The sequence below is a fragment of the Macrobrachium rosenbergii genome, chromosome 32 (genome assembly GCF_040412425.1).
Source record: "Macrobrachium rosenbergii isolate ZJJX-2024 chromosome 32, ASM4041242v1, whole genome shotgun sequence".
Taxonomy (NCBI): domain Eukaryota; kingdom Metazoa; phylum Arthropoda; class Malacostraca; order Decapoda; family Palaemonidae; genus Macrobrachium; species Macrobrachium rosenbergii.
The window spans coordinates 4,729,746-4,746,116 of NC_089772.1; the positions used below are offsets into that span (position 1 = coordinate 4,729,746).

General features: G+C 38.8%; 1 protein-coding gene across 5 annotated transcripts in view; it reads left to right on the top strand.

Annotated features, from left to right (window-relative positions):
* Positions 1 to 16,371, top strand: part of Myo61F (Myosin 61F) — a 241,577-nt gene that overhangs the window by 83,822 nt on the left and 141,384 nt on the right. For all 5 annotated transcript variants that reach the window (XM_067132741.1, XM_067132725.1, XM_067132732.1 and 2 more), the window contains exon 2: positions 8,503 to 8,533. The gene's annotated coding sequence lies outside the window, so the exon portion shown is untranslated. The remainder of the gene's footprint in view (positions 1 to 8,502; positions 8,534 to 16,371) is intronic.

Sequence of the window (16,371 nt, forward strand, 5' to 3'; positions counted from 1 at the left end):
AGCACGAATTTCCTTGAACTTCCTGCGCGCGACTGGGATACTGGCTCCTCTCTGCAGTGTACTGGAGCTTCCTTTTGCTTGGAGTATGGTACACGAACTTCTTTCTGAATGTGCTTGCAACTCGAATTTCCTTCTGTGTGATTTTGAACCCCAGAATTCCCCGCTACGAATTTTTTGCATGGAATTACAGTTGCATTTTGTATGTTAATGGAATATGAACTTTCTTTCTCAAAGCAAACAAGTGGAACTCTGTTCTACAAGTGTTTGAAACTGGAGCTTTGATGTATATGCTAATCAGATTTCCTACTCTTGTTTACACGAAACTCATTTCTTCTGCATGAAAGAAACACCATGAAACACTTGCATCGAGTCTGGTATACACATACACAAATTATATACATATATATTATATATATACTTATATACTTATATATATATATATATATATATATATATATATATATATATATATATATATATATATATATACAAACATTTAGACATACACAAAATTTAGACATATCTGTATAAGAGAGAGAGAGAGAGAGAGAGAGAGAGAGAGAGAGAGAGAGAGAGAGAGAGAGAGAGAGAATATTAGTGAGTCAGATCTTCATATGAGTCAGCCAGGTCAACCCCTCTCCCACACAGGTAACTGGTTGTCGGACCCTTTGCCTTATATTGTTACATGGGATGGGCATAGGTGGGAAAGGAGGAGAAAAAGGGATGGGCAAAGACTGGGTGGGTTGAGGAGAGAGAGAGAGAGGTAGTTGATGTCAGGTTTTCACAATGTTATTCTAAAAAGAAGGCTCGCAAGGAGAGAGAATGGGCATTATATGAATGTTGGTTTTACATGAATAAAGTGTTTTTAAGCGCGGATGACATTTTTTTTTTTTTTTTTTTTTTTTTTTGACAAGTGAGGGCGGTTAGGTCAATGAGATTCACACTTTTTCAGAATATATACATGTATAGTTAATACTGAAGACTGCCTAACATTATTATTATTATTATTATTATTATTTATTATTATTATTATTATTCCAATGAAATATGAAACTTCCTATACTGTATATTCTTGTCTTGTTACAATCTTTCACTTTTGGAGAAAAAAAATTGAAGCTGTCAGTTGGAAATATAGGAAGGTTCCTGTACAGTGGAAAAATAAAGACCCCTTAATGGCAAGGAATGACATTACATCCTGTACCCTGACGTACAGTAGGCAAGAGTAAATTGTCCGAATACAGCAATTCCATTCTTAGATATATCACCCCAAACTTTAACATATTGTATTACTCGTTGTTTCCAAAGCATACCTCGCTACAGCACTGTATTTTCCTACACGTTAAGTGTGCCCCAAGTTCAAGAGATTTGCCACAAATAGCTTCAAGTAAGCGAAAAAATTCTTGATATTGGATTGGGGGAATGAGGAAGGCAAGAGCATAAATCAACGCATTACTGGATGTGCTTCGGCATTCCTCGGCGAATAAATGACAAGAGGTTTAATGGGACTATGGCAGAGGAGGGTACTTGAGACTGAAGAGGATCCTTTTTGAGAGAGAGAGAGAGAGAGAGAGAGAGAGAGAGAGAGAGAGAGAGAGAGAGAGAGAATTTTCAGGATCACTCTAGTAGAGAGAGAGAGAGAATTTTTAGGATTACTCTAGGAGAGAGAGAGAGAATTTTTAGGATCACTAGCAGAGAGAGAGAGATAATTTTTAGGATCACTAGTAGAGAGAGAGAGAGAGAGAATTTTTAGGATCACTAGTAGAGAGAGAGATATATAATTTTTAGGATCACTCTAGTAGAGAGAGAGAGAGAATTTTTAGGATTACTCTAGGAGAGAGAGAGAATGAATTTTTAGGATCACTCTAGTAGAGAGAGAGAGAATGTTTAGGATTACTCTAGGAGAGAGAGAGAGAATTTTTAGGATCACTTTATATGAGAGAGAGAGAATTTTTAGGATCAATTTAGGAGAGAGAGAGAATTTTAAGGATCACTTCCGAAGAGAGAGAGAGAGAGAATGTTTAGGATCAGTTTTGAAGAGAGAGAGAGAGAGAGAGAATTTCTAGCACCACTTCAGTCTGGACGAAGAGCATTTGTATCTGGCGTTTGATTCTGTAGTGAAAGTTTAAGTATACATAAACAATTATTTCATGTAATGGTATTCAGAAGCAACTGAAAGACCACAGAAGCAACTGTGGTCTTTTATTTTCTTGCTGTTAAATATTTGCATCCGATGTCATTGAAGATTTTGTCTTGCCCCTGATTGGTCGATGTATTGTATTGTATTAGTAGAAAGTAAATAGATCACTATATATTTTCAAAAGCAGTGTTATCGTGTTAAATATTCGAAAGTGTCGTCTAGCATCACTGGCTTGAATCAGTTTACGTATTAACAGTACAACAAAATGAACGATTGCATTACAAAATATGGGAGCATAAACATAGTAGTGACGAGCATTTGCCCTTCTAATGAAGATTAATGATATCGGCTGTGGATATTACCCCCTGAGTCCCAAAGAAGAAAGAAAGAAAGCAGACTATTTAGGACAAGTTTACTGTAGATATAAATACAGAAATGCAAAGCTTATTACTGCCACACATGCAAGCAGAAATACGCACCTTTGAATAAGGAGCCATCAGTAAAGTGGGCGCGGTGTTAAATGGGTGCAGCACTCGGCTCACGGTTGCTAGGGTACACGTCTTACGCACATCAGAAACTTCATCTGTATCACAAACAAGATGAAAATAAGTCAGAATGGAGAACGAACCATTGGCATATGCTGGACATTCGTGTGAAGCACTGGCTAGAGCTACCATTAAAGCGTTGATTTGTATTTGTGATGTTTGTGTTAAGTTATTGAAATGTGTTTATGAAGCGTTTTACTGCAGTGTGGACGCGTGTCGGTAACCTTATCACAAACAAGTTGAAAACAAGTGAACAACCACCAATGGAGAACTAGCCTTTGACAAATGCACGATACCAACAAACCAGTATCATCATGTTGCAATCCACTCACTCCTCCACAATTGTCGTGAATCTTAGTGAGGGCTTAGATGCACTCGACTTTACTTTCCCATTACTTCCCATTATTTTCCATTATTTTCACAGTGAGTTTTGAAACAATGTCCTAGGCTTGTCTAAAGAGTAGTCTCGGGCTATGTCCCATACATGTCATGTACAAGTCACAAAGTCTCAAGTCTGTAGCAAATATGTTATCGAAGGTGTCTACGACATGTTTTGCTGTTGGATGGAGACACCCTCAGGTTGTTTGTTGCTCCAGCGAGAGAGCATTTGTACACTGCGCACCAAGACTGTACAACAGAATACCGCCTGAAGTGAAGAGGATACAAGAAGAATCTGCAAATTTAAAAAGGAACTAAAGACTCTTATTCTGCAGGAGCTACTATACTGACGAGAAAACACTGAAAGACAATCGTAAAATATAAGAAGCACCTTATTTTGAAAACGTACGTGGGCCCGTCAGAGAGGGAATTATCCCTGTGGAGGGCTGTACATAAAACCAAAGTGAAACAAAAGAATCCACACTGATATAAAATTCATATAAAAACACGTATGTATTCAAAGAGAGCTTTTGCTAGCCACTGCTAGTTTAATCAACCTAAAACAAATAAACTGGAGAGTGTAGAGTTAGGTTATATATATATACACACACAGTATATGTACTTATATATGTGTGTGTGCATATGTACGTGTGTGTGTGAAGTCTCAAGTAATATGTAATTATAAAAATTGAGTGTGTCTGTAATCCATATTTTGTATGTATATTCTGCTTTTCGTGTCTTGCTCAGCCACAGATTATAGGGAGCGTGGTTGGCGTATTTGTCAAAAGAGAGAGAAAGTTCTTTATAATTTGTTGCAGTTCATAAGCGAGTGGCCAAAGCTATCTTGAATGATTGTCACCAGGATGAAATCAGAAAGGACAGTTTCTGTTACCGTTAATAAGCATTTGAATGATCAGGGGACCGATCAGTGCTTACAGAATTGACATATGCACGAACACAGTTTTAATTTTGACAAAGGTCGATTGTACAGTTCTCTCACCTGCCGTATCGTTAACAAAATGTGAACATTGTGTGCTATTCAAGCCTTCGAAAAAAGTATTTTCTTAATAGAAGTCTGTTCTTTCAAAAGAGACACCTTGCTATAGAAACATGTGATGTGGAATTGGGACAACATTTTATTAGGGTTTGTAACAAAGGTGACGCAAACTCTGTTATTATATAAGGCGGGCAGTCGAGGCAGATATCCATGTTTGAAAACATGTGATGTACTTGGTTTTCTCCCTCTTCCTTATTCATTTGTCTTTCCTTTTATTCACTGTCCTTCTCTTGGATTTCGCCAATTGTCCAGTCCTGAGTTGCATGCAAACTGTATCAAGAAACTGGCCGACTGTCTCGAAGCGGAAGTTCCCACAGTCATTTGGAACGTCATCTGAGGTTGTGATCTTGTTGTCTTTTCTGTGTGTGATCACGAGACAACCATTGTTGATGCACGGACATGATTGATGAGGAGAAATTGGCGGAACTGGGAGGACGGCTTGGCCAGTTATTCAGAGCAGAGTAGATTGAGGGTTACACGCGAAGGAAGTGGCTGAACATGTAAAAAGCTAAAAATATTAATGGGAACAGTGCATTCATAGTGGTCACAGAGATTAGTTCGGATTTAATTATGGGTAAATTTAACGAGCTTTATAAGCAGTTTTAGGAAATCTGGTGGGATGTAGTACGTGCAAATCTACCTCTGAAGCAGAGCTTACTTTTTTTGTGCGTTTTTTTATTAAGGATCGAGATGTGCTCAAAAATTTAAAAATCGACTCGAGAGTTGTCAAAGTTTATAATCTTCACGTGATGTCTTCGGGGACAGTACACACACACACACACACACACACATACATATATATATATATATATATATATATATATATATATATATATATATATATATATATATATATATATATATATATATATATATATATATATATATAGAGAGAGAGAGAGAGAGAGAGAGAGAGAGAGAGAGAGAGAGAGAGAATTTTCATACTTTTATAGTTAACGGTATGCCATATTTCCTCTTATCTGACTTCCGCCGTCTTTCTCACACCTTGTTCCATTGTCTTCAAGTGTGTTCGAATGCTGGCTTCTCTTACCGGCTTTGCGTCAAGCTTCCAGTTGGATCCGTTGCTGCTTTTCATTAAAGGATTAACGAGCGGAAGGTCGTTAAGTAGTTATTTTTAACGGATCGGTGTTGCAATTGTCGCGATTGTTTATTGGAGGTGGATCGTGCCTGCGAATTGGTGTTGTGGCTTAGATAGTTGGCGACAGGCAGATGACGTCAGAGAGAGGAGCCATGACGGTTAAAGTGGGAATGTATAACGAAGAATGTCAGTTACAGAACCGAAAATAACAGGCGTTCGTTCACGCCTTTTAAGGTCGAGAAACACGCTCGTGATCGACTGTGACTCAGGCATAGTATGGTATCACTGAGAGAGAGAGAGAGAGAGAGAGAGAGAGAGAGAGAGAGAGAGAAAGCAGGATGTAATTCTATCGTCATCTCACAATACTATCAAGAGGAATTCAGAGGGGTCCAGCCCAGGGTTGCGACTCTACCGGTGACCTAACGATAACCGTTGTTGCTAGGTATGCACCCGCGGTCAGATTGTATATTTTTTTTTCGTTATTACTGTTCTTATGTAGATTTTTGGCAGTTCTTGTCCTGGTTTACGGGTAGATTCAGTCATGAGAATAGATTATTTCTGGGTTTATTTTGTTGATTCTTTTTGCCCATAGTTTTATTGACTGTTATAGGCAAGGTCTAGACCTTGGTTATAGGTGCAGTTAACGAGGTCCCCTCAAGTTAGTTCATGTTGTAATTTACAATGAAAGTTTCATAATGCATGCTGCTTTTGAGAACGATTTAATTTTTCAAAAGAAACACAACCGTATCTGGTCACGTCGACCAGTGAGGGCCCACCCAATTTTGGGCTGATAGTTATTCTTTTGTAACAGGACATAGTGTTTCACATAATCTCCGTAGGGGGTTCGCGCCGTCAGGGCACCTCATGTGGTGCATTGTAGGCATTACTTAAGGTTCTTTGCAACATCCCTTCTGCCCCCAGCTGCAACCCCTTTCATTCCTTTTACTGTACCTCCGTTCGTATTCTTTCTTCCATCTGACTTTCCACCCTCTCTAACAATTATTTCATAGTGCAACTGCGAGGTTTTCCTCCTGTTACACCATTCAGTCCTTCATACTGTAAATTTTCATTTCAGCGCTGAACGACCACATGGGTCCCATCGCTTGGCCTAAATTCTATTTAAGTGTTTCATTTAAACAACAAACACTCTTGTTCAGATTGGAAATGCTGAGTTCATTCGTTGAAGTTTGATCGAGTGTCGTAAGAAGGCGCAAGTGGGGGTTAAAACATCATGATTTACATGACGTCAAGGATGTTATGTTTTTAGGCGGGTGGCCTCTCTGCCTCTCTGTCTGTTGGCAGCATCACTTAATAACTAATATGCTAAATCGCTTGGAAATTTTTGAAAATATTAGGTGCCCACTTTAGGGTGATTTGGTAGGCTTTAAAATTTGAAGTTTGATTTTTCGCCATAACCCGTCGATATCGACTGAAAGTTGACAACCGCTTTAAATTTTTTTTTTTTTTTTTCAGTTCTTACTTTGTCAGCTTTTGTACTAGTTCTAGTTATGATGAGTCTAGAGTATTTGATATTTATGTACATCAGAAGATGTAAGTTGCTTTTTGTATTTGTTCTTTCCAGTGAGCTTGCCTCTGCTTCATCCGGCCTAGACCATTTTTTTTTGTTTTTCCATTTTTTCTTTTAAGCTTAAGCCTAGGACTAGAGCACTGGGTTAACTGTCCCTTAGGCATTACTTTTAGGAAGAAATGAAAGTTACTTTTTATGATATTTGACAGTTGGATAACTGGATTTCCTACCTTTGAAAGTGCTTGTCACTGATGCTGACATAGCCTTGACATTTACCGCTGTAACATAAGGCATTAGACATACAGTTAAGTATACTTATGTAATAGAGGTATTATGGTCTCGTTAGTAGGCACCTCGCACGTTTTCAGCTTGTTACTGGTAAACACTGTTGTTTCCTCTCGTAATTGAAAAGTGTTGTTTTTCTAAAAACGCTTCCAGGGAACATGTTTTTTGCCATTATAATTATAGTTGTTAATTACAGATACAAATAACACTTTGATCAAGCACAACGGTTGATAATCATGGAAACAAGATACAGTTATGTTGGCTAAATGAAATTCGTCTTTTACTTCGTGAAGCTTTAATCATTACCAGCTTCTGTAGACAGTTATAAAAAAATTTTCCACCTACTTTGAAGTTAATAATAATAATATATATATAATAATAATAATGATAATAATAATAATTTTACCATATGTACTCAAGTTCCCCCTTTGAGCTTGTGGTTCCAAAAGGTGTTATTCTCTGGTTCCCAGTGAGAGTACCCCGTAGAGGGGGTAATGCCGTCAGTGCATCTCACGCGGTGCACTGTAGGCATTACTTACGGTTCTTTGCAGCGTCCCTTAGGGCCCTATTTGCAACCCCTTTTATTCCTTTTACTGTTCCTCCGTATATTTTCTCTTTCTACCGTCTTACTTTCCACCCTTTCCCAACCATTATTTCATTGTGCAACTGCGAGGTTTTCCTCCTGTTATACCTATAAAACCTTTATACTCTCAATTACCCTTTCAGCGCTGAATGGCCTCATAAGTCCCAGCGCCTGGCCTTTGGCCTTAATTTTACATTTTATTCCTCAGGCAGAGTATTACTGGGCGTGAGGATGCTTACCCCACGCGTATCCCCAAAGGGAATTCTTGGGGGTCATCCACCCAAGAGCTGGCTTGAACCAGCCTTGTTTAAATTAACAGATCGAATGACCAGTGTGGTTCGGAGAACGTGCTGAGCCCTTAAAAGATTATAATAGCAAAGTTTGATGATTCAGTTTAAGCTTTGGAATTCCTTAATCATAAAATTAGTTATGGGACCTTAGTAGGTGTGGTAAAGAAATTTGGGATCTTTCCTAGACAGTGACCCCTAAGGGTTTTCGGGGGTCGTTATGAAGGACTAATATTTCTTGGGGTCATTATCTTTATATTTACAGTCTTTTGTTTATGTTTATACGGTAATCCTCAACGGGCTTGCACTAAACACGCCGCAAAGAGGGGGTCGCTGTCTAGGAAAGATCCGAAATTTGTAATAGCTCTTCTCAGAGTTAAATGTTAACTATTTCAATCCACACAATTTTAAAATTCACGTCAATGTAGATATCAGGTTTAGACTGTGAAGGGAGTTGCTATTACGTGACAGATCATGTGTTTAACTGTTATGCTTTGCAGAGCGTCTTTTTCACAGAATGATTTTACGATTTTTTTTTTACTGTACAGAAGAGTTCATATTGGCTAAATAAAATAGTTAACAAATTACTTTTCTTTTTTCCAGTTGGCGAAGCTTTTAGATCACGTATTTTAAGGTGAGTGTGTTGAATTTTTAACCAGTTGTGCAGTGGTTCTTAACCTTTTTATTGCCAAGCCTTTTAGATTCCCTCCACGGCCCCCTCCCCCTTGCATATTTTAAGGAAAATGAGTGTGTTGAATATTTGCATTTTTCATATTCTAACATTCAAGTTAAGAGAATAGAATATAATTGTTTTAATTTTTTCCTAGTGCTCGCGCCTCCTACCCCAGGTTGAGAACCACTGGTGTAGTGTATACCCCTCTCGTCTAAGTAATTTCTATAATTGCATCGCATTTAATATTAAGTACGAATTTGTGATAATTAAGCGTGTTCATCATCCGAAGGTTGTCTGTCATAAGTAGAATAATAGGTATGTGGAAACATTGCATTTTATAGAGTAGGGTCACTTAGGATGCCTAATATTTTCCTTTGTTCTTTTTGTGGATTACTATATGAGGTATGGGGATATTAGGGAGCCTTGAAGCCTCCAGTATTCTTAAACTGATGAAGAGAATAGCTGGTAAGAAAAAAGTGGAACCTAACTGCTGAAGGCAGCCTTAGAGTCACCTTTCGAAATGAGGTCTATTGAAATCGGGCCGGAATTTCGAAAAATTCAGCATACTGGAATTTATAAAGGATTTGTAAACGTAACAGTATGGGACGAATGCTAATAAAACTAGGTGACTGTGTATGGGATTTAATGGATGTACTTTTTTCCTTTCTATATCAACTGATAACGTCAAATTCATGCTAGCCATTCATGTCGCCGATATCAAGCCAGTATCATTTTTTGTTTCAAACTTTGTTAGAAATTTAACATCCAGTTGATTAGCAAGTAATATATGACAGGTTTTCTTTGAACCTTATAGCAGAATAATATAATAACCATTCCTGGACTTCAAATAACATAGTTTAAATGATTACATTTTGCTATTGTTGGGGACGTGACACCGAGCCTCATCCGGTTCACGAAATAAAACGCCTCATTTAATAGTAATTTAGTTAAAAAAAAAAAGTGTTGAAAATTAAAAAAATAAAAATTCTGGTCTGGTGTTCAGTTTCATTTTATCTGCAATTTCTAAACGCAACTCGAAATATTTCATGAACCAGTTTCATAGATGATTTCAATGGTAACCCTTCCAATAAGATATTTGGCTGGCTCCATATACATTGTTTTTGTCATGCATTTGGTGTTCTGTGGCAGTGCATTCAAATAATCTGTTGCAATTGGATGTTGCATGTCACACATTTCCTTACTTCGGTTGTGTGTTGCGGATTTCACGAATGTGATTTCCACATAGGATGAAATTGTTACCTACGCGCATTTTATCATGCGTGATGGTTTAATTACAATGAACAGAAATATCACAGGGAAGAGATTTAGCAAGAGTGAACTTTTTAACAGTATGATAAAGATTCGCTGCAGTGAAAGACCTCCGGGAATGAAATCAGTAAACGGTCTTTCCGTGTTTGGATGACTGTTTTTGGTCTCTCTCTCTCTCTCTCTCTCTCTCTCTCTCTCTCTCTCTCTCTATATATATATATATATATATATATATATATATATATATATATATATCTATACACACATATATATAATGGTCCTCAGCTCAACAGACATTTGTACTTATTTGCAATATTATCATGACTTTGCCATGATACCATTTTGGATGTGATGCGTTTTTAGATAACACTTTTGAATTGAATGTTAAATATAAAGTACAGGTTTGTTTAGGTTACGAGCTATGTGGGATTGCTGTTAGCTGTAAGCCATCTAGAAAACATTCCAGTTCAGGCAATAACATCGAATTTACGTTGTCCAGATAATAACTTACTTCCAAAAGGGAATTATATATGATCAGGGCATTTGCCCTGGCCAGGATTCGAATCTCTCTCTCTCTCTCTCTCTCTCTCTCTCTCTCTCTCTCTCTCTCTCTCTCTCTCTCTCTCTCTCTCTCTGTCGACCCGTGGTCGACTTTTGAACCGGGCGAGGATGGGCGTGTCTCTTAAAAATCCAGTGCCTTTGTTGACATAATCGGCGAATTATGTACCCAGTTGTTAGACGACTGTTGCGTGTTGCAGAGAGGGGGAGAGAGAAGACTAGACGTGTGTTCATTGCTCTATCAAAATATAAACCATCAAAATGAGAAGGCCTCACCCCCGGAAAGTGACCAATTCTTAAGATATCGATAAGTGTCTCTTTTTGAAAAGTGAAATGGTATTTAATTGCATTCTTGTTTTCCACCAACACTAAAACCATAGACACTACAAAGTTAAGCAGATGGAGATAATTGAGTCAAATATTTTAGTGAATATCGTATGAGCAAGCCGTTCAAAGTGGAAAGAATACTAAACGGATTTCAGTTCAACGCGAAGGACCTCAGGAGTACATATCAGTGTCGGAAACGTTGGGCTAGTTGAACCAAGGAATACAGTTAAGGAATAACGCCTGTTTTTCGCAATAGTCCACCTATGTTTGGTTCATTTACAAGTGGTTCACACTAGGAAGCAACTTCCTTAGGTGAAATGCAACACCTCTTAATTGTTCGGTTTAATTATATTTGTGGGAGAAGACTAAATTGACGGTGATAGAGATTGTCTTCAACTTTCTCCTACGTCGTTCCTTGGCTCCCTTCTTCCCCATCTGTACTCCACGCCTCGTCCTCATCATCTTTAGTGACTGACTTGTATAGCAGTAGTAAGTTTTTTTTCAATGAAAAATTACTTTGTGAATTTTCATTTGTTATTAGTGTTTATGATCATTCGCAAGACAAATTTTAGACGTTCTTTTTATTCCGGAAATATTCCTTTCATTTTCGTAACCGTCAGCATTTGTGCCGTTTCTGGAAAAAGTAGAAATAACAACAATATAATAATAATAGATGCTCGACATACGGGAGATTTAAGTGTTCGAAAACTATTATTAATGACAAATTTAGTTACTTTTTCTTGAAGAACACTTCTCTCTTTATAACGTTTACGATTATATTAACTTAGGTGACACTGATGAGCATCTTGCGAAAATTGTTGCTACGAGAAATTGCACACTGATTAACAGCTGCGAGCTGTTGACCTCAATACCACCAAAAAAAAGTCAGATGTTTAGAAGCGTCGATGTTCCTCCGTAAAGAACGATTGCTCCTCTTTTCTCCGACGAGCTCTGCAATTTGGAGAGGTTGCAGCGGTTACCAGAACTTCATCTCACTCTGGCAATAAGGAAACGGCTGTGATTAGTTTATAAACGAGCTTGTTGGCGCGCGCTGAAACTTCGCTCTTTTGTCTCCCCCACCCCTCTCGGTTCCCTGCCTACCCCGCCCCCACCCGGGGTGGACAGACAGGTTTGCAGGAGGATGGTTGATGTCTCCCGTTCCCTTCCTACCCCGCCCCCACCTGGGGCGGACAAACAGGTTTGCAGGAGGATGTTGGATGTCTCCCATTCCCCTACATACCCCGCACCCACTGGGGTGGACAAACAGGTTTGCAGGAGGAGGGTGGATGTCTCCCTTACCTTCCCATTCCCCTACATACCCCGCACCCACCGGGGCGGACAAACAGGTTTGCAGGAGGATGGTGGATGTCTCCCCTACCCTCCTGTTCCCCTACCTACCTCGCCCCCACCTGGGGCAGACAAACAGGTTTGCAGGAGGAGGGTGGATGTCTCCCCTACCCTCCCATTCCCCCTACCTACCCCGCCCCCACCAGGGGCGAACAAACCGGTTTGCAGGGGGTGGTTGGCTGTGTCATGTCTCCCCTACTCTCTCCGCGGGGAGAACAAACAAGATCCGCTCCGATATTATTTTTATAGATAGATGGAAAGATGTTTTGATGCAATAGCTTTAATATGACGTCTGGTTTGATTTTGAATAATGTTTAAGTGCGGCGCGCGTCCACAAAAACACAAGGTATATATATAAACTATTTTTTCCTGCCGGATATAGCTAATTTTCGTCTGAGCGTTAAGATGACATTTTAACTGCTAAATAACCGGTATACTAAACCGTGGATGTACGTTTAACCATTCATCTTTGATCCTAAATTGTGGTTCATACTTGCTAGTTTGTTATTGCTTAGGTTTATCTAGCGCCAAACTTCAGTGGGCCGCGTGAAAACAAATGAACGTGATAATTTGAGTTTTTCTAATTAAATCGTGATCCTCTTTTCATATTCTCTTATGTTTACTGTGGGTTTTTGACTGTTGTAAACTCCCCGTAAAGTGAGTTGCTTTTGATGATTATTCTCGGAATAAAAGTATTTTGTGTCATCTATATTGACTCTTGGATTTGTGGTCGCTTGGTATTGAAGCAATTCAGCTGAACCGAGAGTTCTGTGGTTGCGTAGGTTCCTTCTGATGGATCTCAGAAATGTTTGCTGTGGACGTCATGGCGGGAAACTCAACCCTTTCGCTCGGAATTAAACTGACACGCTACTTACGTCATTGCTTCACTCTCCGAGATCTGGTTAAAGTTAAGTATACCTTAGTTTAACCAGACCACTGAGCTGATTAACAGCTCTCCTAGGGCTGGCCGGAACGATTAGACTTCTTTTACGAGGCTAAGAACCAACTGGTTACTTATTGTGTCTTCGCTGTTTGCCATCCTGAGAAATGCTGGAATAGCTGTTGATAATTCCACCATTACTCTTTGGGCATTTGCTTCCTACTGGTTCCCGTTACGATAAGACTGTAATTGTGCACAAACAGCCATTCCTCCACCCGTGCATCTTCATTCTGGAAAGTATTTCTGGGTTTATCCATTCCGTGTTTTCTGGTCTTGACCCCTGTAGGCATTACTGGGGGTTCTTTGCAGCTTGCCTTCGGCCCCTAGCTGCAACCCCTTTCGTTTCTTTTACTGTACCTCCTTTCATACTCTCTTCCATCTTACCTTCCACCCCCTCCTAACAATTATTTCAAAGTGAAGCTGCGAAGATTTCCTCCTGCTAAACCTTTCAAAGCTTTTACTGTCAATTTCCGTTTCAGCGCTGAATGAACTTAAAAAGGTCCCAGTTCTCGGCATTTGGCCTAAATTTTATATTCAGTTCAATTCATTCCGGTCTTGGCGACGACGTTGTCATCTGAACGTTCGGCTAAAACAGGTCGAACCCCAGCGCCTGAAATGTTATGACACACACATTGCCATTTAACTTACACATACATCTCATTCCGGCCATTCATTGAGTGATCCGGAGACTAAAGGGGGACTGGCATTGAAGGCTTTTGAAAAAGGTTGACCTTTACGGGACAAAGGGCATGTGTGAGTTGGGGGGGGATTAAAGGCTGGTCTTAAAGAGATAACATTAGGATTAGAAGCGTGGGAAGAGGTTAGATGTGTTAACTCGTGTCAGGTGAAATTATATATATATAATATATATATATATATATATATATATATATATATATATATATATATATATATATATATATATATATATATATATATATATATATATATATATATATATATATATATATATATAATGAAGGAAACATTGGTTACATGATGAATATGTATACATGTGGACATGATGCCTTAACTTCATTTGTCGGTATTCATATACACAACTGCAGTACATTAATCGAATTTCTTAAGGATGAAATGTCGAGGCATTAAGATATAAATGACAAAGTTCCATTTGGCTTATTACTATCGTACCTTACTGCAAATGAATAAATATAGGTCTGAATGGGGTCCTCGACGCTTGTGAAATGGCATTCCATTGTCAAGACCACACCCTTTCTTGATGATAGACTTATTTAAGCCTTAAAAGAACAAATATACAGCGACGCCTTGTAGCAGTCTTAGAGTTATGTTCCAAATTTTTCCAGAGATCTGGTGTGATTTTGGAAGACCTTTCGGTGTTTTGTCTTATAATATGAATCATTGTACTTCATCAACTTTAGTCTGGATAGATTTTTTATACGTTCGATAGAGAAAGGCTGAAATGTTGAATCTTTCAAATATTTAAGAACGGTGATATCCAGTAAAGAGTCCATTGAGTTAGTATTTAGCGAAAACTATACAAAGCCAATCTAACAATTGGCAGATTGATTGAAGGTCTGGAAATCAGAGAAACTAAATTGCACACGAAATTCGATTTTGTCGATTTAAGAGTAATAATGCCTTGAGAAGAATATTAGGAGTCAGATGGCAGGAGAGAGTTAGAAATTATACCATAGAGGAGGTTACGGTAGCTCATATGCAGGTGAGATGGTGATGAAAGGGAGAGAGAAATGGCCTGGACGTGTACGTCGATCAATCCCGGGGAGAATAGTACGTGATAGTTTCAGCTGGGCTCCTCTGGGCACCTGCAGAGTTGGAAGACCAGACCAGCTTGGATGGCAACTGTGAGCTGAGAAGCTAGATGAGTGGAGATTTGTGGAAGATAAGGCACAAGAAAGACAGGAGTGGCAGAATTTCACTGAGACCTTTTGCGTGAGTCAGCGTTGGCAGCCATTGAGATCATAATGATAAATCTTATTATTGTTGCTTGTAATTCTATTTCTGCTAAAATCGGTTTAGGGATCGGTTTTTTGTTTCCATGGTTACAGATTAATTTTAAATCAATTTTGCAAATTGAAAGTGCTGATTTCCATTATATGCAAACACAAAAAGGATAGGGTTACGTTAGAATTCAGTTATATTCGTTGTTGTCTTGGTGTCGGCATAAGTGGACAGTGATTTTGGCGTGACGTGTGTTATTTGGTAAGTAAAAAAAAAAGAATTTCCATTATAGGCTTCCATTGTGTGTTAAATGCTCCCGTCTCAATGTACGATCTTGCGATCTTGACCTTTTTGGTTTTAAACTCGTTAAGCTTCTTTTAGCCAAAGCAGTGAATCACCTACCGGAAAGTCGGTCGACTGTAGTTGGTCACAGTCGCTTGGGAGGGAGAGCGAGAGTAATGACGGAAGTGACCAGCTCCCCGTCAGACTTTGTATATTCATGAGACAAGGAGGAGAGCCTCGGTATTAGGAATACCTCGACGAGGTATTCCCAGTATCACCTTGATGAACAAGCTCTCTCTCTCTCTCTCTCTCTCTCTCTCTCTCTCTCTCTCTCTCTCTCTCTCTCTCGTTTAGTCTCAGTTGGATGAATGGAGACCGTTGTTCTCTCTCGGTCTGCGCTGAATTCCAACGCGACAAACCCCAGTCTAGCGATGAAATCCGGTCTACTGGGACTAAGAGTAGCTTGGGGGAGTCTTGTAAAACAGCATAATAGAACTGTTCTTTATGGGAAAGGCGGGGAGAAGCCGCCTACCAAAGTAGAGAGAGAGAGAGAGAGAGAGAGAGAGAGAGAGAGAGAGAGAGAGAGAGAGAGAGAGAGAGAATTACTGAAGGTGAATTAACAGAAAATAACTCATGTGAGTGAGATAGAGGGGAGTTAGTTCAATATTATAGAGGTATACTTCATTCTGTTCTATTTTAAGTAGCTAAAAGTTAACCAGTTGATATTTAGGTATATTAAGATTGCTTTCAAAGTATAAATGTTAATTTGATAGCATTTCTTGTTGACATATCTTAAGTATGATGAAATGAGAGGTTCTTATTGCGCATCGAGTAGAACCTATCAGAAAAGCTTACGTGGCATATTTAATCATTTTATTACACCAGTTGTTTCACTTAAATATTTTTATCAGAGAATATCTTACATCCACACTTTTTTTCTATTCCCAGTGAGATTTTAAATTTTGGAGCAACGTTTTTTCGAGATACAGGCGCCACTATATATAAAAAATAATCTTCGTATGAAAACTTGGGAGATTTTCATTTATATGATTTATGTGCCATTTTTAATCTCCAAAGAAATGTTCCCAAGTCATACAGATCTTGCAGTGCTCAGTCAGTACTATAACCTTCACGA